This window comes from Paramormyrops kingsleyae, chromosome 12 (genome assembly GCF_048594095.1).
Source record: "Paramormyrops kingsleyae isolate MSU_618 chromosome 12, PKINGS_0.4, whole genome shotgun sequence".
Taxonomy (NCBI): domain Eukaryota; kingdom Metazoa; phylum Chordata; class Actinopteri; order Osteoglossiformes; family Mormyridae; genus Paramormyrops; species Paramormyrops kingsleyae.
The window spans coordinates 1533157-1560205 of NC_132808.1; the positions used below are offsets into that span (position 1 = coordinate 1533157).

At 46.6% G+C, this 27049-nt stretch overlaps 1 long non-coding RNA gene across 1 annotated transcript; it reads right to left on the reverse strand.

The window, feature by feature from the left end:
- Positions 1-1531: 1531 nt before the first annotated feature.
- Positions 1532-23970, reverse strand: LOC140577750 (uncharacterized). The gene is made up of 3 exons (XR_011981881.1): positions 22972-23970; positions 4092-4205; positions 1532-3870 (listed from the first exon to the last, which is right to left on the reverse strand). It is a non-coding gene; the product is annotated as an uncharacterized lncRNA (long non-coding RNA).
- Between the last annotated feature and the right edge of the window lie 3079 nt (positions 23971-27049).

Genomic DNA, 27049 nt, shown 5'->3' on the forward strand with positions numbered 1-27049 from the left:
TAGATAAATAAATTTGGTACCTTATTTAATTTTTATAAGCCAAGATATTATAGCATTTAAAATGTGTCCGGTATTTTTGGCACACCCTATACTCCAGCAGCCTTGCTTGCGGGATTCAGCAGGTGGGAGCTGGACAAACCATAACAGATGCGGGCGGGAGCAGGTCGAAATATTACACATTTCTGCCGGAGCGGGACAGAAACTTGTGGGAGCGTGCGGGAGCGGGATGAAAAATCAGTCCCGCGCAGACCTCTACTGTAGAGTAGACTCTGGAAAATGGACAATCAATTACATACTGTATGGCAGAAATTCTTAAATTCTTAATGCACTTGTGTTTTTAGGGAGGTTTTGCAAAATGCTTTAAGATGGTGGACATTTTGAGTGGAGAGATATTTGCAGTGAAGGTGATTCCGATAGAGGACTCTGCTGGAATAAAAGAGGTATGTGGTCTGAATCCTGCTTGAAGTCAGCCCCCTCCATAGTTAAATTGCATTTCCCTTATGCTCATTGTGGTAACACGTCTGACATTTCAGAGTCTCCTAGAAGTGGTGATGCTGAAGCTGCTGCAACACCAGCAAGTGGTAAACTTCTCCCATCATGTAGAAGATGATAAATTCATGTACATCTTCATGGAGCTGTGCAGTAGGGGGGTGAGCCCAGCTGTTTCTGGCCTTTGCAGACAGTTTGTTAAGGTTAAGACTCTATGTCGACTCACGCCATCCTTTCTTTTCCCATTCCAGTCGATGCTAGACCTCCTTCAAGAACGTGAAATCCTGAGCAAGCCAGAAGTGCGATATTACATGAGGCAGCTCATTGGGGCATTACAACACATCCATGGCAAAGGCATTGTCCACAGGGACCTCAAATTAGGTATGTGTGCGTGCACACATGATTTGTTTAATTCTTCACATGTTAGTGTTGGCATTTTACATGGCATTTCCAGTGTGGTTTATATGATTGCTGCCTGCTGTTGTATTCTACAACTGTTTAATGTCTGGTGTTATTAGGTGAAATATTTGAGTCATTGGTCTTTCAGAGAACTTATTATTAACGGAGGCCTTGGAATTAAAAGTGGCCGACTTTGGACTAGCCACCAAGCTGGAGCCACTGGAAAGCAGGCAGAAGTGGGTTCTTTTTCTTAGATTCTCCAGCAAATCTTTCAAATTGCTCATGCAGCAGGCTGAAGCACATGCATACTGTTTTCCTTTTGTGTGTGTTGTAGAGGCTTTTGTGGGGCGAGAGAATATGCGGCTCCTGAAGTGTGGAAGATGGAGGGACACGGGCCAGAGTCAGATGTTTGGGCGCTGGGGTGTATCATGTATGTATACCTTCTCAATCGTCCTCACAGTCAGAGTCAAGAATGATATCTGAAATGCACCAATGCAGAATGTTGTTATATGCAAATGAAACTCAAATGCCGTTGCTGACTTTCTCAATACAGGTATACGATGCTTGTTGGTGCATACCCCTTTGATGGTGACGCTGAAGAGATCAAGCTGCGTGTCACTCAAGGAGAGTACACTGTACCCAAGTCCCTCTCCTCATCAGCCAAGAAATTGATTTCTTGGATCCTACAGAAGAATCCACAGGATCGGCCCACATTGGAGCAAATCCTGAACCATAAGTTCTTCACTAAGGTACATGCAAACTGCTGGTCTGCTGAGTTCAATAGTATTCATGCGTCCTGAGGAATTGCTTTGCTCAACCGAAACATCTTAAACTACAACCCTAGGGCTTCACTCCTGAGGAAATTCTGTCGATCAGCTACCACAAGGTGCCAACATTCAGATCAGTTAAACGCGTAAAGCACTTCTTCGTAAGGCTGTTCCGGCGCATATTTGGACAAAGGAGACCCAATGGTAAGTAAGCTCCTTCAACACAAACCTTGCTAGTCCAGTATATCTCAGTTCATCAGGCTCAGATACCTGGTTTTCCCATGTTTTCTTGCAGATATGCCCCACTGTGAATTGAACATGAAAACCAGCAGAGAGAACGCGGCCCTTTCGTCTATAGCAGGGGTGTCCTAACTTTTTTTAGTGAGGGCCACATAGGGAAAAATATTCCGAGGGCTGGGCAAACTTGCTAGATGTCAGGTATATGGGCTCATCTCTTTTGTATTTAAGTTCAATCAATCAAATCTGGTCAAAAAATTATAATTCTGCTTAATAATTTAATGTGTTTATATCATGCCCCGCTCGTCCGCTCCTCCCGTGTGCCACACCCCCTCGTGATTAATCCCCATGATTACCAGCTATTTCTCACTGGTTAATTAGTCCAATGTGTTTAATTCTGCTTTAGGTATGTTTTCCCCAGTCCGGTCATTAACGTTGTGTGGCGTCGTTTCATGTCTCTGAGTGTGTTCAACCCGAATAAATCCCACATTACAGACTCCACGGCTCCCTGCTCTTGTTTCCCCATTCTGTCATGCAACGCGCAGGGAGCCGTGGAATCAGGTAATGTGGGATTGTCCAAATTTTTCTTCGCTCGTTCGGTGTACAATAGGCATCTCAAACTCTGAACCTGGGGGGCCCGAGCCCCATGTAGCTTAGATCTTTCCTCCTTCCACCACAAATGATTCAGATCAAGAGCTGTGTGGTAATTAGCACAAGGAGTTGAATCCGGTGTGTTAAATGAGGGGAAATTCAAAAATGTGTAGGGCTCCAGGCCCCCCAGGACTGCAGTTTGAGACCCCCGGTGTAGAAGCTGTCTTGATTAAAACAGCACCATCTAGTGTTAAAATATAGAAGTATATCAGTCAATTTTCACGTGTGGGCCATATTCCAATATGTTTTTGGAATTTGAAGTGGGCCAATGAGAAATAGGCAGCGGGCCGTAGTTTGGACACCCCTGGTCTATAGTGAAGCTCAGTTTGTGGAACCAAATGCCAGCTTACATGTGGTTGCCCAGGTTGACAACAGGCAGCCGAGCATCGCATCATAAGCAAAGTCAAGAATGTCTTTCTGGGCAAATTTTTCACATGGACACTTCTTGAGTCTATGCTGGACAAGCAAATTTAAATGTTCATTTGTCCTGGCTGTCATATGTGTCTCAAATAAATCAGTGTGATTTTACTGTGGCTATTGTCTATTGGCTTTTTATTCTTAACCCAGAGGGATTTTAATATTTATTATTGTCTATTTATTATTGTTTGTCTGGTGTGTGTGTGTGTGTGTGTGTGTGTACAGTAACGTGGTTTATGAAAACACTTAAAGAGCCAATCATAACGCATTCTTCAGTTACATTTGTGTATAAAACCTAACTATGTATGGTCCAACCTCCAGTAGAGTTAACAGGAGTCCCATGTTCAGTAAAAGAACGGAAATACTGGAAAGCATCTGACTGGGGATCTCTGATTATATGCATTACCAGTGTTGTATGGTGTTCTTTCCACAAAATACTGGAACCACCTCTTCCTTCTTGTTTTTGGAATTTATACTCTGCTTCAGGAAAAGGTAAAACTGTAGCTGTATGCCTTTCCATCCATCTTCTAAACCTGCATGCCCTCTATTAAAGGTCAGCAAATGGCCAGATCCAGTCCATCTAGAGACTTATTTGGCCCCCAGAACAAGGTTTCCCTTTTTACTTTTCATTACAAAAAGTTTTGGTATCTCACAAAAGGTCCTATTCAGGTGGGGGGGGGGGAGCCTATCCCAGAGGCCATGGGCACCCATACTTGGATATTTTGGCTTTAGTTCACTTTGGTATGTGTTTTGACTGGGGGGAGAGACCAGAAGAAACACCATGATGACACAGGAAGAACACAGGACCTCCACACAAGTGGAGCTGAGGAAGAGGCTCAAACCCTGGACCCGCACCACCGCACCTCCCTCGATGCCGTATACAGGATCTCGGTGAGAAATGAATGCAAATCTGGATGAAAATAAAAGGTGAGATGTTGCATAAGCCTGTGGAAACAATGCCATGATAAATGTGCACCATAATCACAGCTAAAGGAGGTCCAATGAAAAATTCAAATGGCAACTTTTTTTTTGGCCGGGCAGTGTGACTCTATTCTTTGAGGTTCTCGCTGATGCGGTTGATGTTCTTCCTGTGGTTGTCTTTGGGGCTGAGTGTGCCGTAGGCCTGCTTACGGGCAAAGCTGCGCATGGTGCACACCAGGGGTACGTGTGCTGCCTGGAGTTCTTGTCCACCTCTGTGGTGACTGGTCCATCACCCTTTTCCTCTTCCTCCTCCCCTTGGAAGCCCTGTTAGAGGAGGACATGAGTTTATGTCTCAACATTAACCTCGATAACGGCCAGCATGAGGCTGGTGTTGTGCTGTTTGGACAGCAGATGGGGCCATCCTGACTGTGGGGACCCTCAGCATGAGACCACATCCCACCTGCTGAAACCTAAGGTGATGGAATGGGGCTATCCTGAGGCAGGGAGGCTCAGACCAGTTATGGTGGCAGTGAAAGCCGTGCTCCATTATCACGGGCGCGTTTGACAGCCAAGCCACAGTCTGCTGTGGGACTCATCTGCAAGCCTCACATTAACATGCATGCCCGAGGACAAAGCTCTTCATAGTGCCCTCTACAGACTCAATCCTGCTAGTACACTTAGACATGGATAATGATTAATGACCTTTCACATGCTCATACCCGCCCCAACATCCAGGCTTTTTCAAATATACCCCCCACACATAAACAGACCCCATTTAAGCCTGACAGACTGCTATTAACTCAGACACTAACCCCTCTAGGTGATTAAAGTTTACTTCCAAAACCAGACGACTTAAATTTGATTCAGAAACATCAGGCAGCTTGGAGGGTGGTCAGGGAAGCCACTGACCAAGAGATTTACTTGCCAGGGGTGAAGGTTACAATTGGTCATGTCTGTGGGGGGAAATAGAAATCAAAATGTTATTACAGCCTCCCCCCACACACAGGAAACACAAGCAGGTGGCAGGACATCGGAGCTGTGGGTCAGAATGCCGGAATACACTGACGGCAGTCAGTCCATTACAGCTCTGCTAATGTGGGCTATGCTGACATCATCAGCGTAGCCTGGATTTCTGCTTTGCTGTTTTTGGAAGTCGCCGGTTTAAGCGCTTCAGTGATACAACTCCACACTAGAGTCAGACACACACGGGGCTTTCAGATGTTAATAATGTGCAGATTCAGGCTAAAAGGGGACAGTGATGTCTCTCAGGAGCCCCAAAACCTGGACACATACAGCAGATGGGAGGGCCCTCTGCGTCTGCTCTGCATCTACCAGGGAACCATCTTCTGGACAAGAAATACGGCCACCTGGTATCTGCTGCTGAAAAATTATAGATGGAGTCTCTGCATCTCGTGACCCCTTCCCCCCCCCCAATCTCATTACATGTCGCTGCAGCTGATTGGCTGGAATCCTGCAGTAGGGTCTGGAAGGCCGCCTTACTCACCGTGCAGGTGGCACCTTCCCAGCCAAAAAGGTCAATGATTATTCATACTCTCAAGATAAAGAAGGACGCTGCATATTTTGTTAAACTATATAAAAAAAATTGACAACTGACAAATGAAAGTAATTGTCATGCCCCGATCGTCCGCACCTTCCGTGTGCCACGCGCCCTTGTTAACCTCGTGTGGAATCCCCGTGTGATCAGCGGTTTCTGCTTGTTGTCATTAGTCCTCTGTATTTAGTCTGCGTTTCAGTTTGCTTCCCCAATACGGTCATTGTATTGTCTGTCTGCGTTTTGCCTGCCTTGTTTATAATTAAACTTTGTATTCCCCGATTTCCTGGGCTCCTCAGGAAGCACTTATCAACACAAATACTGAAATCCTGGCTGGTCCGAGACAAAAAAATCAACAAAACACTATGGGGGAAGGTGCCCCCAACCTGTATGTTACAATCCTTGAAGAACCATGTTAGAGTGTTGGTCTCTCCTCCACCCCCCCCAGCCCCCACTTTCCATATCTCCCCTTTCCATAAAACAAAAAAGTTCCTACTTCTCTTCTTTTACTCGTTTAATCTTAGGCCCACTTCAAAGACTGTATGTGGGCAAACTTAGGCTTCTTTTACCCTCAAATTGAGAAAGAATAACAGTTTTATCCTTACATAAAACAAAGTAAATAATAATATAGAGTCTTGGCTCCATCTCTAAGCCATGAATCATTTCCAAAAAGTAAACCAGTCGTGACTCCGATGCCCAGTGAGGTTTGGCAGTTCTCCCCAGCTGAGTTGGCTGTCGGCTTCCAGTTGCTCACAGGGGGCTTCATACTTGCTGATGCTGGTGCAGTTGATGTTCTTCCTGCTTACGGGCAAAGCTGCGCATGGTGCACACCAGGGGTACAGTCAAAGGGTACGCGTGCTACTCGGAGTACTTGTTCACCTCTACAGTGACTGGTCCATCGCCCTTTTCATCTTCCTCCTCCCTGTTGCATATCCTATAAGGGGAGAACATGAGCTTCTTGCACTCCTGCAGCACCTCCTTGTTATGCTTGGCCTGCTGCTGCACTATGGGCCACAGCGCCTCCCACTGGTTGGTGATGTTCTTGTCTAGCCCTGCTGGCTGCTGCCAATCCCACTCTTTTATCCATTTGTTCGTCCACCAGACGCAGATCACCAGGCAGGAGAACGACAGCATGTAAAAGAATGTGCACCAGGTAGTCTTCCCAGGAGGATAGCCAATCAGAAGACACTATAGCCCGTGCTGCACAGCCCATTGGCTGAAGTGGCTCACAAGAATTCCAGTTACAGTCTACAGGGAAGCAGGCTCACACTCATATAGGCAGACGAGTAAGAGTATTTGGAAACGGAATTCTCAATGTAAGATGGCTACAGACAGAACTGCTCGACTTGTTTACAAAGGTAAACAATACTACTGGACCTACACAGACATACACAATGATCACACATTTGTTCTCCCAGTGTGTCAGTCTACTACAGGGGTCATCAACTCTGGTCCTGGAGAGCTACTATCCAGTAGGTTTTCTGTTCCACTTGGCTTCTGATGAGCCACACCTGCTCCTGGTATTTACCTGAGAACTAGTGTGGCTCATCAGAAGCCAGGTAGGATAGAAAACTTACTGGATAGTAGCCCTCCAGGACCGGAGCCCTGGTCAACTACATACATATCAAAATATTGGATCACTTATTTAACAAAGGCAGCTACAGACCATGATTCTGCCAAAGGAGAAGGCTGAATTATGCATGAAGTCACAACTAGCTGACGCTGTGCCTCCCACAGATCCAATTCACCTGCTAATTTGGGGAACACCTGCGTCTCAACTTTGACCTCGATAATGGCCAGCATGAGGCTGCTGTTGTGCCATTTGGACAGCAGATGGGGCTATCCTGACTGTGAGGACCCTCAGCCTGAGACCACATCCCACCCGTTGAATCGTAAGGTGGCGGAATGGGGCTATCCTGAGGCTGAGAGGCTCAGACTACTGTTATACTGACAGTGAAAGCCGTACTCCATTCTCATGGGTGAGTTTGACAGCCAAGCCAAAGTCGTCATATGACCCATCTGCAAGCCTCACATGACCATGCATGTCTGTCGAGGACAAAGACTGCTGGATCTGACTATGCTTATCGCTTAAACAGGTAGTAACTCATCCACGTCATCTGCAGGTTCCTAAGGCCAGCCACTGCTGGGGTGCAGGGGTCAAAGGTCAAAAGTGTAGTACTCACTGATATGACAGTCTGGGTTAGCAAATCCCAGGGTGCATTTACAGTGGAACCAGTTCACCCCGTCCACACGGATGCCGCTGTTGTAACTGTCGGACAAAACAAAGACCTTTCTTCATAGTGCCCTCCACAGACTCAATCCTGCTAGTACACTTAGACATGGATAATGATTAATGACCTTTCACATGCTTATACCTGCCCCAACATCCAGACTTTTTCAAAAATACCCCCACTCATAAACAGACCCCATTAAAGCCTGACAGACTCCTATTAACTCAGGCACTACTCCCCCCCCTCCCCCCAAGTGATTAAAGTTTACTTTGAAATATCAAAGAGAGAAATATTCAGAAATATCAGGCAGCTTGTGGTCACCATCCCACCAAAAGGAAAGGCTACTATGGGCAGGGTGGTCAGAGACGCCACTGATGAGAGCTTTACTTACCAGGAATGAGGGTTTGTGTTTGTGGGGGGAAATGGAAAACAAGATGTTACTACACCCTTCCCCGTACACAGGAAACACAAGCAGGTGGCAGGACATCGGAGCTGTGGGTCAGGATGCCGGAATACACTGACGGCAGTCAGTCCATTACAGCTCTGCTAGTGTGGGCTATGCTGACATCATCAGCGTAGCCTGGATTTCTGCTTTGCTGTTTTTGGAAGTCGCCGGTTCAAGCCCTTCAGTGATACAACTCCACACTAGAGTCAGACACACACGGGGCTTTCAGATGTTAATAAAGTGCAGATTCAGGCTAAAAGGGGACAGTGATGTCTCTCAGGAGCCCCAAAACCTGGACACATACAGCAGATGGGAGGACCCTCTGCATCTACTCTGCATCTACCAGGGAACCATCTTCTGGACAAGAAGTAATGTCACCTCTGCAGCTCTTGTCTTGTGACCCCCAACCCCCCAATCTCACTAAATGCCACTGCAGCTGATTGGCTGGAATCCTGCAGTAGGGTCTGGAAGGGAGCATAAGGGCTGATTTATACTTTGCTCTCACAACACATACGCCTATGCATCATGGCTGCCACATGTTTTCTGTGTTCATTCCACACGTCATAGATGCATGTACACGAGATGCAATCCCACCAAAAACTGGGGTGGCATTACAGTCACCTTTTGTCACGGGATTATCTGTATATATACGGCAGTTAGTATTAAAGTAACATCTGATTGTTTAAGAATGAATGGCCGGTAGAGCTGTATATTTTCAGAGGCAAGAGAAAATTGAGAGTACTATTGTGTCCCTCTGTGTACAGCGTCTTCAAAATTTAATGGCAGGTTAAGATTGTAAGAAAGCGGCATTATGTGTATGAGGTACAATGAAATTGTAACTTGAAATTCTGACTTGCCTGCTTTCATAAGCAATGTTATTTTTCAAAACAGTTCCGCTATTTATAAATCTTGGTTACAAAATTCACCTAGAGCGTGGGGTTTACGTTTCGCTAGAACATTTATATTGTTATAAGAAACAAAACTTAGCAAGCCGTGCAACTTTAATGACGCTCCTTTTCGGGATTATCTACTACAGGTTTAACATTAGTGTAAAGTACACCACCACTACTTTTGCATGAGCTCTGCATGGCTCTTCATGCCATTCTTCATCATTTTCATCCTTGCTTGTTAAATCACTCATGAATAGACATGTTTGTGGGAAATTGCTTTATTTTCAACTTTTTTCATTATAAATACTGCAATTCTTATTGCAGAAATTGATATTTTCAAGTGTCATGCAGCCGAACTACAAATTACTATGACGAAATATCTGGCCCCCTGGTGGACATGACCTTTAACCCTGCAGGTGGCAGGCACAGCAGAAAGCGTTTTCATGCTTGTAGCAGGTACCACCATTGCTGCAGGTGGTGGCTTTTACCTGCGAGGGGGAGGAAGTCAGACGGAGCAAAAACACGCAGGCGACTGATCGGGGGGGGGGGGGGGGGGGGGGCAGGCAGAGTCAAACCGAGACAAAAACATGCAGGCCACATATTGGGCGGGGGGTGTTTGGGGTTTGGCAATCAGGGGGAAAACACGCAGGCCACAGATCGGGAGGGGACAGGCAGACCATGGCAAAAACACGCAGTCTGGTCAGATCTTGAATTTAATCCATGCCACAGAAAGACATCCACAGTCCAATCAGTCAGGAGAAACTCATTTCTGTTACTGCCAGAGAAGATCATGGCGCCCCAGTGGTTCTCAGCCCATGGACTCGCATGAGAGTACCACAGCCCTCACAGGTGGATTCAGCATATTAATTTGGGCAGGAAGTTAAACAGAACCTCATCATCATCATCATGGGGTCCAATGGTTTCAAACCTCACTTCTGAAACATGGGTCACATGACCCAAGTGGAGCCATCAAGACATTAAGTTGATCATAATTATCACAGCACTGCTCCAGCACGAGACCAGAAGCATCTTCATATCTGTGAAAGAACCCAATGTTGGGTCTGGATCCAGAAGCACAAAAGTACGATGACTGAAAGGGGCTTGAGTGAATCCAAGACAGAACGGCCAGCTAAATGCCAGTTTGGCACTTTCAAAAAAATCTCATGCCTTAGCAAACATCAAATCAGGTGTTGAGGCAGGCCTGGTCCTCAGGGTTTTGCAATCTTGACACAGATCTATAAACATGCTGAAACATATGAGGTCTTTGAGAAAAGTATTACCATCAAGAGGGCATCATCACCTAAATACACTTTGCTAGGAAAACACCACAGGTGCAAAACCCTGAGGAGCAGACCCCGTGTGAATGGTCAGCAGCCCAGTCCCTGTCCTTCTGAGCAGCCCACGCCTCTCTGCACACCAGGTCTACAGCCATGGTGCCCCTGGGGTTTCCGAGACCTTCACTGAAGCATGAGCAGCGACCCCCACCAACTTCACTGCTGAACTACACAACCCCAGAAGTGAAGAGACTTCGGTCCCTCTCTTGGACATGGTAATCACATGGTTGCTGGTTCATAGATTTGGAAAGATCAGATACATGCCTTAAGCTTATCACATCATTTCCATTGCTTTTCATAGTTTTCAGTGCATCCAGATAGTGCTCACAGGGTTTCACTATTTCCACATTTTGTTATAGCCTTTTCCCAAAATGGGTTAGATTCAATTTTTACCTCAAAATTCTACACACAATACCCCATAATGACGAAGTGAAAAGTGTTTGCTTGGCTGTTGGCCATGTATGATGAATAGATGAACTTTTATTAAATGATTAGTTGGACATCAGGGCTAGACATAAGCCGCGGCACCGCGGCCAATGGCCGTCGTGCCTTTCAAAATTGGCCGCACGCCTCCTCAAAATTTAAGTACCTTACGGCCAAGATTGGCCTGCCTTTAATGTTTGTCTGGCCGTATGCCCCCTTTTTACCGAAAGTAACGTTCATTACACAAAAGACTTGTGCACGACACGGTCCACTTTACCTCGTCAACAATCGATGCATCTGTACTGAACCCGAACCCGAACCCAACCTAAGATACGAGAAACGAGGTCGACCCGCACATCTCGTAATTCCCAACTACTGAATGAACCGCAATGAATTCTGGACTAATACGATCATGTGTTCGTCGCATGATTGGCTGGTACGGTATGTATCGTCCAGCCTACTATGGAGCCACAGCAATGACAATGGTGCATCATCGGGGGTTACGTTTTTGATTGGAAAAGCCATCCGACGGTTTCCGAATAACAGATAGGTGTCCTCTTCGGTAATCATCGTGTAGTTGTCGTCTGCTGCTTATGCTGTCACCATGCCTCGCAAAGATCGAGAACGTAAAAGAAAGCAAGCTGAACTCGCGGCTACTGCCGCAAAATGTTGCAAATTATCTACTTTGTTCAGGTAAGTGTCAGATGGTGTTGTAAAAAAACATTTGCCGAGGCAGAGCAGATTTGACTCAGAGAAGTACCAAGCTCTGCTGGGAGGATATAGGACTGGTAGCGTGCAGTGTGCAAAAAACGAAAGTCAAGTCAATTGTCATGTACACTAAAAGAATACGGGTGTTCTGAGCAAACAAATACAAAAATATTGACGGCTCCTTTATTGTTGGATTTTGTTTTTTGAAATAAAGCTATATATATATATCTATAAATATATATATATATATATATTCTGTCTCAAATCGAAGGTCGTATTGCGTAGGTTGTCTAAACTTGGTAATTACAGTAATTGGTAATTAGTGACTCAGTATTGGCCCAATGCCTTTTTGGAAAGTTTCTGCTTTTTTGAAAATAAAAAAATGCATCCTTTATGGAAATAAAATTCCTCCACAAGGCCCGAGGTGTCCTATGAAATTTAAATAAATGAAAAAAACATTTTTTTAAATTAAAATTTTTTATTTGTCAATGACTTCACAAAAAACAATACCACTGCACACTAGCTAATTTACTCCATATTTTGGCCTTGTGCCCAGGCTTAATGGCCTTGTGCCCTAGAAAAAATATGAATAGCCAAGGCCAAAGTGGCTGTGCCCTCCTAAATCCTTATGTCTAGCCCTGGGACATCTTTCTAAGTATGGAAAATATGATACGTGATGGGAGGTTGGGGTATTAGAAAAATCTGTGCACTAAACCCCTAGAGTCCCGACTGCATCCCCCAGTGAGAGCAGTGGAAAGTGAGAGCCAGGAAACAGGAATTATTAGCAGCTCCAGATTATATTAGGAAGTGGCCTCCTAACCTGTGGGGGCTGATCCTTCCTGACGGGCTTTCACTGCCCCTCCAGATACAGATGTTTTATACACCCCCCATTCTGATTGGGTAATGTAAGGAAATCAGCCTGCCAGCACAGTGACACTCCACATCACTTTTGGCTTGTTTTCCCTCCTTTTGTCCATTTACGCTGTACAGGAAGTGCATTGCATGATAGTTTTTCCACGATGTCCCATGAAGTTATGGTCTCGACGTTCTCACATCGTAAACCCCCGCCCCCAATCAATAACAAACAAATACAGAAAGAGTATTTACTGTTGGAGTCTGACTTACTTTTTATCTTGCTAATGTGTTGGGTTTAAATCTTAAAAGCTTAAAGTTTCCAAGCTTAAAGTTTTAGTATGGATGCTGCAGCGCCCCGTCACAATGAGACCGTTCCTCTAACACGGATCTAGGTGTGCTGGGAGCCATGGCTCTCTGTCCTCCCCCAGCATCCACCCACCCACCCCCTGACCAGACGACATGGCCCTCTGTGAGTTTGAGACTGATAGCCATGATACGATATGATTTTCTCCCGATTTTTTAACAAAATGAGCTGCAGGCAAATTTATTTAAAAATATTCCTTTATTTTTCTTTCTAAACTGTGCAAAACGTGTCCTCTTCTTAACAGTGCAACTGAAATTGAATAAAATACTTAAAAAAAAAAAAACCGAAATAATAATAATAAAAAAATCTTCAAATAAATAAACAGTAACGCTTTACATTAATTGCACCTTCATAATTATTTTATATTGCATTCATAGAACGTTCAGTACACCTTCATAATGTATTCATTAAGTATTTAGAAATCCATCCTTTACATCCTAACATCCCTTAACAGCTTTAATATACATTAATAACAAACATTACATGATTATATAATTATAATGTTTGTTATTATTATATAATGTTTGTTATTAATGTATATTATAGCTGTTAAGGAATGTTAGGATGTTGAAGTGTACTTGCATGCTGCTTATGAATGTTCCATGAATGCATTATGAATGCATTATGAAGGTGCACTTAATGTTCTATGAATGCATTATGAAGGTGCCCTGAATGTTCTATGAATGCATTATGAAGGCGCCCTGAATGTTCTATGAATGCATTATGAAGGCGCCCTGAATGTTCTATGAATGCATTATGAAGGTGCCCAGAATGTTCTATAAATGCATTATGAAGGTGCACTTAATATAAAGCCTTACCAAGTAAACTAAGGCTTGCATGTGCAGTTTTTTAGCGTAGTTTGCCCTTTTAATAACCTTCGCTCTTGCGGTGGTGAATTGAGCTCACTGTGGTGCCTGTGTTCTGTCATAAAATCCTACCTATCGAGACGTACTATCGAGCCTTTCTGCGCATATGCAGTTCCACCATCTTGGGATTAGGGTTAGGTTTTAGGGGTTAGGGTTAAGGTAATTGGTTTTAGTGGTTTTGGGGGGGGTTAGGGTTAGGGTTAGGGTTAGGGTAAGAGTTAGGGTTAGGGCTATCGATTAGCACTACGGTAGCATTTTTCGACAAGGCAGCATAAATCGACAGAACACTGGTAGACATGCTGAAGCATGTTCATTGTGCTATTTGTGTATGTTATCAGTCTTTTACAATGTTTGCACGCAGTTTTTATCTTTTGTTGGAGTCAGAACTCCGCCGGGTCCGTTGATGAGAAGAGATTCACTGCACAGTCGAGGAGTGGTTGCAAGTCACCAGTTTATTCTGATTATAACCAGGGAGCTATTCTGATTATAATCAGAATAAACTGGTGACTTGCAACCACTCCTCGACTGTGCAGTGAATCTCTTCTCATCAACGGACCCGGCGGAGTTCTGACTCCAACAATTTGGGGGCTCGTCCGGGATGAGCAGGAGATCTGCAAGATTCGGCTAAGTGTTGACGAAGCCCACTTGGACACAGAGAACTGCGGGGCCCGATTAGAAGAGGTAAGCAGAGCCTGTTATATCAAAATCTGCATATTGGTCATGTCAAATTGAGCAGTTTGAAGTGTCCAGTGGCCCGTCTGTAAATTAGCACAGAGAGGGGATTGCGGGTACCAGGTATATGTGGGGTTGATGTACTGTGTCTTGTGTGGTTTATGCCTTGTGTATAAGGAGTGAGTATGGTAAGTCTGTGAGTGTAGAAAAACCGGAGTTTAAAAAAAAAAAAAAAATATATAAGAGATTTAAAAAATAGAAAAAAAGTAATAAGAAGAGATATAAAAAATAAAAAAAAAAATAATAAGAGATAGCAAAAAAAAAAAAAAAAGAAGAAGGGAATAGAGGGCACGGGACCCTCTCCGGCCGAAAAGTAGGTAAAATGAAAAAAGGTATAGGGACACCTTTTAAGGAAAAGACGGCCCGGACAAATTTTAAGGAACAGAGGGTTTAGGACCCCGCATAGTCTTGGGTGTGGCGACCTCCCTATTGGTTGACGAGCTGGTAGGCGAGCTGGGTATTGGGACCCGGGGAATTCAAGACCCCCAAACGTAAGGTGGGGAGAGGAACTAAGGTCCCTCTCCAAAAGGGCTGGAAGTCCCGAGGCGAGGTGTCTCAAAAATGCTAGGAGGTGTATGAATGTGATGATTTGACTGGGATTAAGAGTATGAGGTATGCCCTACTCCGGGGAATATGAATGAAGAATTATTGTTTGTAAGGCTGTTTTATGTATTGGTGGTGTTTAATAGTAGGACATTACACTACAATAAAAGGTGTAGGAAGTGTAGCTGGGTGAACCCCCACCCAGAGGTAAAAGCGCTGCTAGAAGAAAATAAAGATAAATAAATAAATAATAATAATAGATGATATAAAAAAAATTTAAAAAAAAAGGATTAAAGCAGAATAGAGAAGTAATATATATTAATAAATACTAAATAATAGGAATAAAATAAAGCTAACATAGCTGGCCCAATTACAATGGATCGCGAGTTTGATAGAGAGCCAGATGACGGAGGATGGGCACCTCCTAAAAATACAGTGTGGAAGCCCCTGGTAAGGCAAATTCGGGTGGTGAAGGAAGCAGTGGCCGGGGCAAGCAGGGAGAAAAATAAGGAGAAAGAGGTCACAGAGGCATGGCAGCGCATGTGTGAGGCGATTCGGAGTGCTGGATGCCAAGCGGAGGACAGGTGCTCATTAGGAGTACTATTGTGGAAAAAGGAGAGAGAGCAGGCTAGTCTCAGGGACGAAGCGACGTGTAAAAGAGCGAGCGCTAGTCTGCTGACAAAGGGGAAGTTAAGGAGAGAGGTAGAGATGTATGAGAGCGAAAGGAGAGAGTGGTCGAGGTTGGCGCTATTCTGGCAGGGGACGAGTCACCTCCATACGGAGGGGAGAGAGGAGTGTGAGTCACCCTCTCCTGCAGAAGGCACACGGACAGGCAGTGAGGATCCTCCTCCGGCATATACAGGCCAGAGAATGTTTCCAACAGCGCCCCCAGCCCACATGTGCCCAATGATTAATGTTACAGGGGGAACCCTCCATATTCGCACACAGGGGACTCGGGAAGTTTCAGTCGGTGCGCGGTCTGAGGAAGTGGAGGAGGAATCAGACGGGGGCTCAGACGTCGAGGCTGAGTCCTCATCTCATGGGACAGAAGACAGGTTAGATTTACAGCACTGTGCACGGGCACCAGACCAGCCAGCGTTCCGTAACAGAATAGCGCGGGAGCAAGTAGAGGAGTTCGGGGAGAATGGCATATTTCAACCCGCCACCCCAGGAAGAGGGCTAGAGTTAAGTGGCAGGAAGCAAAAGCAAGTAGAGGTGGTGGGACAGTTAGTGGGGACGTGTGAGGAGACTGAGGAGGACGCACGGTTTGAGGACTGTGAGGAAGAGCCTTTCGGGGAAAACCAGACAGACGCACTAGGTGCACAATACATAGGGGGAGCGAAAGGGTCGTCCGGAACTGGATACGGCTTGCGCTCCAAAGGGACAAAGCTAGTCGCACCTTTATTGCGAGGAACAGGCGGCGGAGAAAGATATGAACCTTTCTCAATAGGGGATGTGCAGGCTTTGGCAGACAAGCTGCCTCCCCCGGCAGAGGGGGGAGGACAGTGGCTGGATAAGTTGGATCAACTCACTCAGGGTCTGACGTTGGCCCTGGGGGATTTCCGGGCAGTGGCAGCCCGATGTATGACTAAGCATGCTCTGCAGGATTTAGAGGACAGAGCAAGGGTTGCGACAGTTGCAAATAGTGTGATTCTGACAGCGGTGATAATGGACCTGGGTGACGCCATGCGGGAGATGTTCCCCGCCCCAAGCGGAGCAGTGATCCCAAAGTTTACATGGGATCCGAAGCTCCACCCCAGAGAATATTTGGATAAATGTAAAGAGGATTGGACCCGTTACACCGGGTGCCATCCAGGGCAGGATGGGGCGCAGCGGGAATGGTTCAGGCGGGCAGTAATGGAGGGAGTCCCAGCGGGAGTAAAGGGGGCTATATTAAACAACCCAGATCTCCAAGGAGCAGAATCACAGATGTGGGACAGGCATGTCGTCCATCATTTGCAGAGGGCAAAAGAGGAAACACAGAAAGAGGAAGGCGACCTTAAGGAACTGCAGTCGCAGCTGCTGAAGCTGCAGGTGGGTGAAGCCAGAAAAAAGGCGATCCAAGACAAAAAGGCAGGGCAGGGGAAGCAGATGGTGGCGGGGGTTTCCCCAGAGGGACCACCGTCTCAACCACCGGGTCCCTGGAATGGGACACCCACCTACCAACAGGGAGGGTGGGGCCAACAGTGGGGAAGGGCCCGGGGCGGTTGGGGTCGGGGATACAGGGGCCGGGGCTGGAGAAGGGGCGGCCCACAAAGGGGACCGCCGTCAGGTGTCTGTTACAGGTGTGGGGCAGAAGGCCACTGGGCAAAGGATTGTCCAGCACCCGCTCCTAGCAGTGCACGCGGCAGGGGAGGACCTCCTACAGGCCAAGTGCAGGCACCCAACATACAGGTGATGGCACCACACCCACAGGCAGTTCCCCCAGCAGGACTCTACCCGGTGATGGAAGGGGGGGAGTGGGACTGGTTTCCCCCTCCCCAGTGACGGTGCTCACGAGCGGCCCGGGAGGCAGGGGAGGCAGACCCCATGCTCTCCCTCCTGGTCATGGATAAGGTACTGCCGTTCTTGGTGGACACGGGAGCCACGTACTCCACTCTTAACGTGGTCCCAGAGAAACATCATTTGTCTGCCTCAACAGTGACCGTGGTGGGCTTCTCGGGAGAAGAACAGAGACTGCCAAGAACGAAGCCTGTGAAAGTTGCGGTGGGGAAACAGACTTTCCTCCACCCTTTTGTTGTGTCTTCTTCAGTTCCAGTGAATCTCCTGGGCAGGGACATGCTGGTGAAGTTGGGCGCCTCGATTTGGTTACCCTGCCGGAAGGCACTCGCCTGCGTTGTGACGCCCGGAACACGGGGGCGGGACAGTGGTTGGTCCAGCCCATCCAGAATCAGGCCCTGGCAGACATCTATTGGGGCCTACTGGAGCCCGGCCTGGCTGGCATCCTGGCGGCCTACTCAGCGTGGCGGCCCTGGATCTTGCTCCTAGAGCCCTATGTGCCCCCCTGACCCGCCTCATGTGACCCTTTTCTATGATAGGGAAGATATACGTGGGTCCCGAAGGAGTAGCCTCAGCCACCATGCGAACCCCAGAACAAGTGACCTGGTTCATGATGGGACAGCAGGCTGTCCCACATGTCTCTCTGGCCCTCCATCCTAAAACACCAGGCCAAAGAGTTGGGCCCGATGGTTAAACGGGCCAGAGAATCAAAGGACTGGGTGCAGACCCAGATCCCACAGATCTCCTTTTCACCCTCCTGCAGTACTTATTGCATACAGGTCGCAGCACAGGACACAGCCCTCTTGCAACATGAGCAGATAGCTAGGGATCATGGGCGTGACCAGTCCCAAACCCATATGTTGCCCTGACTAATTTGACCCCACAACAGAAGTGGTTCACTTGTATTGACTTGGCAAATGCTTTTTTCTGTCTGCCTCTAGCAGAAGAGTGCAGAGACATATTCTCTTTCACGTACAAGGGTTGTCAGCTAAGGTACACTCGCCTGCCTCAAGGGTTCGCCCTTTCTCCAGGAATCTTTAATCAGGCCTTAAAGCAGGCTTTGCAGGGATGTTCTCTCCCGGAGGGTGTCACCCTCATCCAATACGTTGACGATCTCCTGATTGCTGCCCCAACATCGGAGGCGGCCATACAAGCCACCCAGTCCGTGCTGCTCAGACTGTCGGAGAAAGGGTTTAAGGTCAGTAAAGATAAATTGCAGATTGCGCGGACAGTTGTGTCCTTTCTAGGTCGAGTGTTGTCAAGCGCAGGGACAGGTCTCTCCCCGGTTCATCGTTCAGCTATCCTGCATCATCCAAAACCCACTACGGTAAAAGACATGTGGTCCTTTTTAGGTCTCACAGGCTACAGTCGCACGTACATTCCAGATTACACGGGGCTCACACAGCCTCTGAGGGCTTTGGTCCGGGAGCACGGCCTACGTCGCCTCAGTGCATCCCTTAATTGGGACCAGGCGTCAGAGGAGGCTTTTATCATCTTAAAGCAGAAACTAGCCCAGGCCGCAGACCTAGCCCTCCCAGATTACTCTCTCCCGTTCCACTTGGATGTTTCTGAAGCAGGTGACGTTGTTAACGCCATCCTGTTTCAGAAAAAAGGGGGAGAACGGAGAGTGTTGAGGTACGTGAGTGTAAAACTTGATACTACAGGACTACAGAAAAAGACATCCGGCATGCACAAAACATGCAGCGGGAGTGGCTAAAATTATTCAGAAAATTGCACACATAGTGATGGGACACGCGTTGCATATCCTGACCTCACACAGCGTGGTGGCCTATGCAAACTCACACACCTTTACCATGACGTCGCTTAGGCAGCAGAGACTTTGCAAAATACTAGGGGCACCCAATTTGAATTTTTCCCACGAAGGGATTAACATGGCCGATCGGATGAGCATGGGAGAACCACATATGTGTGAGTCCAGAGTTCAGAAAGAGGAGAAGGTTAGATTAGATCTAGAAGCCGAAAAAATAGAGGGAACAGAGGATTGGTTCACAGATGGTTGTTGTTTCAGGACGGACACAGGAGGTTTGCAGGCAGGATACGCAGTGGTTGCTAGACAAGAACAGGACTATGTGACCTTGATTGCAGAAAAGCTGGAAGGAGCCCAGTCGGCTCAAAGGGCCGAAGTGATAGCTGTAATTGAAGCGCTAAAACTAGCGGAAGGAAAAGAAGTCACCATATATTCAGATTCAGCCTACGCTGTAGGCGCAGTGCATGTGGAACTCAGCCAATGGCTCAGAGCAGGATTTTTGACTGCGGGAAACAAGCCAATAAAGCATGAAGCAGAGATGAAACAGCTGGCAGAAGCCCTAATGCTCCCCAAAAAAGTGGCCGTAGTAAAATGCAAGGGCCCCGAAGGGTCAGGAACCGTGGTAGCAAAGGGAAATCAGGTAGCAGACGAAGAAGCAAAAAGAGCAGCAGGATACCATGTGACCAAACAGATGGTCACGGTGGAAGAGGAACTTAGGCTGAGTGATAGGCTAACCCTGGAAAAAGTCCAGCAAGAACAGGACAAAGCCTCTCCAGAGGAGAAAACTATGTGGATGAGAAAAGGGGGGATGCAAGGAGGGGGGCCTGTGGCAGAATAAGGAAGGGAAACCAGCCCTGCCTCCTGGTATTCGCCAGGCAGTCTAGCAGAGGCTCACGGGGTTGGACATGCAGGGGTGAAACAGATGTTAGAAAACTTGACTATGTGGTGGCATCCGTTTATGAAAGACATGGTGCAGGGACACGTTCGAGATTGTGCGACCTGTACCGTTCATAACTCGCGACCCACAGTCAAGCCGGAAAAAGGACAGTTCCCAACATGTACAAGGTCAAGGGAGGAAATCATCATAGATTACACAGACATACTTATTCCAGTGAAGGGGTTCAGATATGTGTTGATGTGTGTGGATGCATTTTCGGGGTGGCCAGAAACATGGCCCACAAAAAAGGAGGATGGCGCATCGGTGATAAAGTTTCTGATCAATCAGTACATACCAAGACACGGGTTTCCCAATAGGATCCGGTCAGATAATGGGACTCATTTTAAGAACGAAGACCTCCAGAAAGTGGAGAAAGCGTTGGGGTTAAGACATGCGTTCGGGACTGTCTATCATCCGCAGTCCCGGGGAAAAGTGGAGCGAATGAACCAAACAATAAAACAAAAATTGGCAAAAATCTGTGCACAGACTAAAATGAATTGGGTTGATGCTTACCGCTGGCACTGATGTCAGTACGGTGTTCTATAAATAGGGGGACAGGGTTCACCCCCTTTGAGCTCCAGACAGGCGGGCAGTTTCCAGGACCCCAGAGAGGGCTATCCTGGACCCCCGATGAAAAGGGGGAGCGAAATCCGAGGTCGTATTATGATGGTTTGCAAGTTCTCGTTGCAGATTTCTCCAAACAGATCCAGGAAACGAGACCTGGGAATCAGCCATCCGAGCCACACACGGCAGAGTGGGTCCTCCTGAAAGTCATCAAACGGAAGTGGTCAGAGCCCAGGTGGACCGGCCCCTTCCGAGTTACCGAGAGGACGTCACACGCAGTTCGTCTAAAAGACAAAGGGGGCACATGGTTCCATTGGAGCCAGTGTGCAGCTGCAGAGGAGCCAGGCAGGACCACCGCAGAGATACAGAGGGACCTCGGAGAAGACACCCAGAGCGTCAGTTCGGCTGAACCAGACGCGACTCAGGTCTCAACAGAAGGGCAGAATAATCCCTTGACCTGAGCAGATCAGCAGGGCAGTCTACCCCTGACTGATTGAAGAAATCAACACATCATCCGTCGCAGATCATCAGGACCAAGATGCAGAGATTCAAGATAAAAAGGGGGCTTGTGGGGGAAACCAATGTATTGTGTGTAATGCTTAAATTGCTGATGATTATATTGCTTTCCATTGTCCAGACGGGAGAAGCCGCTTCGTTCGAGTGCGTGGGGTCAGGGTGAGAGGCCCCTCTGAAGCTTCAGTACCTGAGAGGCACCCCCACCACTTTCGTGTTCGACTTATGTGACGTGATAAATTGCCAGGAGCAGAATGCGTCGTACCGGAGTTATGCGGTGTGGCTTTGTTGGGATTATTATTATCATAATGGGTGCACCACTGGTCGACATTGGGTGAGGCATATGCATGTGGGGTGCGGTAACATGATTGCCTATAATCAGGTTAATTTCCTTATTACTGCCCATAATCACATGCTGCCTATAATCTTAATCAACAGGATCACATATACTACTTAAAATCAGGGTGATCTCCTAGCGGAGATCAAAAGGGGGAATTGAAGGGTTAATTATTTAAGAAATACAACTAATAATTTTATGACTGTATGGCCTCTAACCCAATGAAGAAAATAGACAAGGGAACTGAGACTAGGATGAGGTGATCTTACCCGTAAATGGGAAGAAGCAGGAACTTACAGCAAGGGAACGGGTCAAGATGACCTTGTTCTAGACACTAAGAGAACAGGAACCCATCTTATTGCTGACACTCATTTTTTACCCTTGTTTGGGAACATGCACACATACTAACTAGAGCAAAAGCTAAAGTATGAGGTAGTCACGTAGATGGAAAAGTACAGACGAGGGGGGGCCACACCCCAAAAGGCCTATAAAGACCTAGAGCCGACCCCTAGAGTTCGAGCATCTTCTTGTACATGCTGAATGTATGTCGGATGTTTGCTCCCTGATTATAATCAGAATAGCTCCCTGGTTATAATCAGAATAAACTGGTGACTTGCAACCACTCCTCGACTGTGCAGTGAATCTCTTCTCATCAACGGACCCGGCGGAGTTCTGACTCCAACACTTGTCTGTGCTTTTCTCACCGTTTTCGTTTGTGATTACTGGAAAACTAAAATGCTGCCACACCGCCGATTTAAGATGGGGGGGATGTCCTCAGTTTCAAATTCACTCGCCATCTCGCATTCGGTCAAGACCACAAACTAACGTACGACGTCAACGTGAATATACAGTGACATCTGATGTCGAACTGACGTCACAAAATCAAATGTAATATTACACCAGTTTTTCCTGCTAAGTAAACTACCATGAAATACTCCTAAAGAAGCGATTCAATTTCCATATCAGCCGGTTTAAATCATACATTTACCTCGATTTTTAACCTATTCGTGATTCATCGTTATATTGCCTACATTTCATGGATGAAACTGATTCTGTGGAATCATGAAATGCATTTCGTCTTTTGCTGAATCACGAAAGATATCACAAAATGCCTTTCCTCTTTTGCTGAGTCACGAGACATATGTAATAGGCGCACAGCTGTGGGGGGAGCACAGGGTTCGAATTACAAAGTGGCTTTCGGGGGAGCCGTATTTACCGATCCTCCCTGACTGACTTTAACGCTTTTGGTGCATGTTCGGGCATTTAAAACAATAGGTTTACAGTAAACCTATTGTTTACTTAGTAAACCGTTTACTTCAAAACGCAAGCGTCAGTCAGTGTTGTCAGTGTTAGGGCGAACAGCTCTGTCCACGGTTCTGAATCAACCGCGCTTAGGCCTACATCATGCAAATCATGATGAAAACAGAATAACTCACATAACAATCATAAAAAAATACATCAATATTAAATAGGATTAGGGCCAATCCTCACAAACGCACAGATCAAGTAAGTAATTCCATGATTCTTACCTTAAATCAGAAGTGACCACAGAGGCCTGGGGTCTTCTGTCTTTGCATTCCGTCCTGTAACCCAGGATGTTGAGGGTCGGTGACTGTCCCGATGCTTGTAAATCTTTTTCCGCAGGTTATTCTGTGACTCGCTGCTGACCTCTCCATTCATCCATTCCTCTGACAGATGTACTCCCGTTGCTCTTTCGGCGAGCAGCAGGCTTTTTGCCTCCATGCATACTGTACATCCTAACTTCTGATTTTTGGAGTAGAGCCATGTATTCCTGATTCTCCACTCACTCCATTGCTTTGTTGTCCAGTTGAAAGGTGTTGCATGATCGCCTGGTCCGCTGCAGGTCGCAGCGGTGGTTTCTGGCGCCAAAGTCTCGCTGTCCTCGGTGCTGGTGCTGTCACTAGCAGCAACTTTTAGCGGCGGCAGCGGCGGTAACACCGGCAAGCTAGTTGTAGCTGGTGCACTGTCATCACTCCTCTTCGTTTGTTTTGTAAATCCAAATTGACTGAGGTTTGGCTGCTTTCTTTTTGACATTCTTATTAGTATCCACAGAGTGTTCCAAAAAACGAATAAAGTATGTTTTGAACTTGAAGTTAAGCTAACATTCAAATACCAACTCAGTGAGAAGTTCAAGTGGTGACGTAAACGTAGTACCGTAATTTTTGGACCATAAGACGCACCTGACCATAAGACGCACCTAGTTTTAGAGGAGGGAAATGAAGAAAAAAAAATTCTGAACCAAATAGTGTCCTAAAATATTTTATGTCAACCATCCTTACCTGGCCACATCCCTCCCCCCTTTTATGGCGCTGATGGGGATGTATCTAGATCGCGTTTCACCGCTGCGTTGTTCAGCAAATTACCATGCGAATGCGATTTGAATACGCGCTAATGCGGCTATTTAGAATGTGAATAGCGATCTTCGGGTGACAGCGGTACTACACGCCCCCGATGCAGGTAAAACAAAGTAAGGTGACATGGTTTGATTTTTTTAATGTATTTTTTTATTTAACGTAATTTTGAAAAGACATAAGCCAGCGTTTTTTCATTATTCTACATTAAGATTTCAGTGAGATATAAACTGAAATAGACGCGAAAAGTACGCTGTACAATGCACTCGAACCCAGAAGGTTAAAGCACGTGAGCAGAGCAATATTCGGACCATAAGACGCAGGGACTTTTTCCACCCACTTCTGGGGGGAAAAAGTGCGTCTTATGGTCCGAAAAATACGGTAATTTCAGTGCAGCGCCGCCACGCATGGATGGTCACAGCAGGAGACAGCGGAAAATAGTGTTCGGAAATAGTAATGTAATGAGCGAATAAACACACAACATTGACACATTTTTAATATCATCATTAATTTCAGGAACCTTAATGTACAGAAAATCAAAATCTATATGCGACACAAAAAATGTAAAATTGTTTTAGAGCTCCCCCTAAATGTCTCAAAGTAGGGTTTCAGGGGAGCCCAGGTCCTTTTCAGGGGAGCCGAGCTCCCCTTAGCTCCCCCGTAATTCGAACCCTGGGGGAGCAGTACCTTCCAATGACTAGAAGGTGGCGCGCCGGCTTTGATTTTGCAGACACCGTGTATTTAAATTTAACTTGCATATAAATGGGTTAAAAATAGAAATAACTCTGATAGATCTCATTGATTCCCTCCTGTTGTAGGCTATGCCACTTTCCCCTGAATAATACTGTCCCCGATAGTTCAGATACAACACACTGGGGAGCCTGTGTGTAAAATATAACAATAAAATGACGAGTATGAATGGATTAATACAAGGAGTAACAGACTCTCTGCGGATCCTCATAGAATCATTGGTGTCAGAAATAGCAGATGGAGCTACAGTCACTCAACTCGGTCCGCAGAGTGTTCAGGGGGACAGTCAGGACAGGACAGTCACTGGTCAGCTGCCTGTTGTAAGGAAGGTTCCTTACAGTAGCCAAGTGCACTTTCTATTTTGTCATCACTGCCACTGCTGCCTGGTGATTAATCATCAAACTTCTCTGCAGTTTGTGTCTCTTCTGGACCTTCTTCTGCCTTTATCTGTTGTTCATTCCTGCTATTTTCAGCAGGGTTTAACCCATCCATCACTTTACCAATTAACTCCCTCATATATACAGTTAAAAAAAGCACAAGGAAAGAAGGCAGGGAATAACCCAGGATGAGGCGCCAACCTATAACACTGGTATTGTCTGAGTGTCTGTTTTTGTGTCGTACTTCTGTGTGCTCTGCATTCCCCATGGGTCTGTGTGTAATTATACTATTTCCAAAGGGAAATATGCCGGTAGATGTGTAAATACTGTTTTATTAAATAAAGCCCTGTAAATATGCAGCTAACAGAAATGTCTCTGAGTGCTTAATCTTTCCATGCTGAGTCACACATGGCTGCCCTGGTTCCTGTCTTAGGTGCCTGATTCAGGTGTGATAAACAGCAGACTGAGCCTGTGATCAAACCACTGGCTGCTTAGCAGCTCATCATACTGTCATTATGTTGTGTTACAAGTGAGTAGAAGTCATTCCTCAAAGCATAACTGGAGCTGTGTGTGGCTCAGTGGGCTAAGCCTGTGTGTCTTGCATCACAAGGTTGCTGGTTCAAACCCTTAACCTCAAGGCCCTTAAACCTCAGCTCCCAAGGTACTGCTATGGGTGGCTGCCCTTTGTGGACAACATAATTTACAAAGTGCAAGTTGAGGGGGACATAAAGACAATTTCCCCACAGGGATCAATAAAGTATTTATTATTATCCATTTGCATGGCCATTGTAGGCTCTTTTGACAGTGGACTGGGGTTAGAATGGACCCTCTGAATGGGGTTAGCATGGACCCTCTGAATGGGGTTGGCATGGACCCTCAGAATGGGGTTAGCATGGACACTGATTTATGTACAGAGGCTACATACAAAATATATACAGCCGCTCTGAATATATGCATAAAAAATAATGCACACTAAAAAAACTCACAGTTTTGTCTGTAAACTGGTTCTTATATAAAAGAAATTTAATGAATCTTAAGTCCTGATAAAAGCTGTGAGATGCTGCAGACTTACTGTGAGCCAGAGTGGAGGACAGCAGCACTGTCATCAGGAGGAAGAAGGCAGAGATCTGATGGGACTTCATGATTCCACTGGACGTTTGTCAAGATCAGCGTCGCTTCTACAGCTAAACTGAGGCCAGCAGAGTTGAACCACGACCTTTTATAGGGGTTGTGTGACTGCAGGTGGCTAGAGGGGGTGGATGGAAGATTAAGGAAGAAACATTTAGCATTTAAAGCACCAAAAATAGACTGACTACAAACAAGACGATGGGGCAGAATTTTTTGGGACTGACGTCACATGCATTCTGGGTGTTTCCTATACAGAACAGCAGATATTAACATTGGCCGCATTGCATGTTTCCAATTGGCTGATTTTCAAACCACATGAAGCCACCTGACTTAATCAGGGGTAACTGACCTTCTAATTAAGCTGTACTTGGCAGATTCTACCGTAGTCTGTGTTGAAGCCAAACTAAGCCTTAATAAATTTGGACTTCAATCCGATTCAGCCCACCCAGTCATATCCTAATCTGCCTTTCAGTGACTGATCAGATTCCTCCATGTCCCAAAGAAAAACTGATTATATAAACCTCTACACGATTATCCCATTCAGGGTCACAGGGTGGCATAGGGAACGTAGCTGGGGTACAACCTGGAGGGGTGTCTGTCCGTCACGTGGCTGGGGTACACCCTGGAGGGCTGCCTGTCCATCACGTGGCCGGGGTACACCCTGGAGGGCTGCCTGTCCATCACGTGGCCGGGGTACACCCTGGAGAGCTGCCTGTCCATCACGTGGCCGGGGTACACCCTGGAGGGCTGCCTGTCCATCACGTGGCCGGGGTACACCCTGGAGGGCTGCCTGTCCATCACGTGGCCGGGGTACACCCTGGAGGGCTGCCTGTCCATCACGTGGCCGGGGTACACCCTGGAAGGCTGCCTGTCCATCACGTGGCTGGGGTACACCCTGGCGGGCTGCCTGTCCATCACCTGGCCGGGGTACACCCTGGAGGGCTGCCTGTCCATCACGTGGCCGGGGTACACCCTGGAAG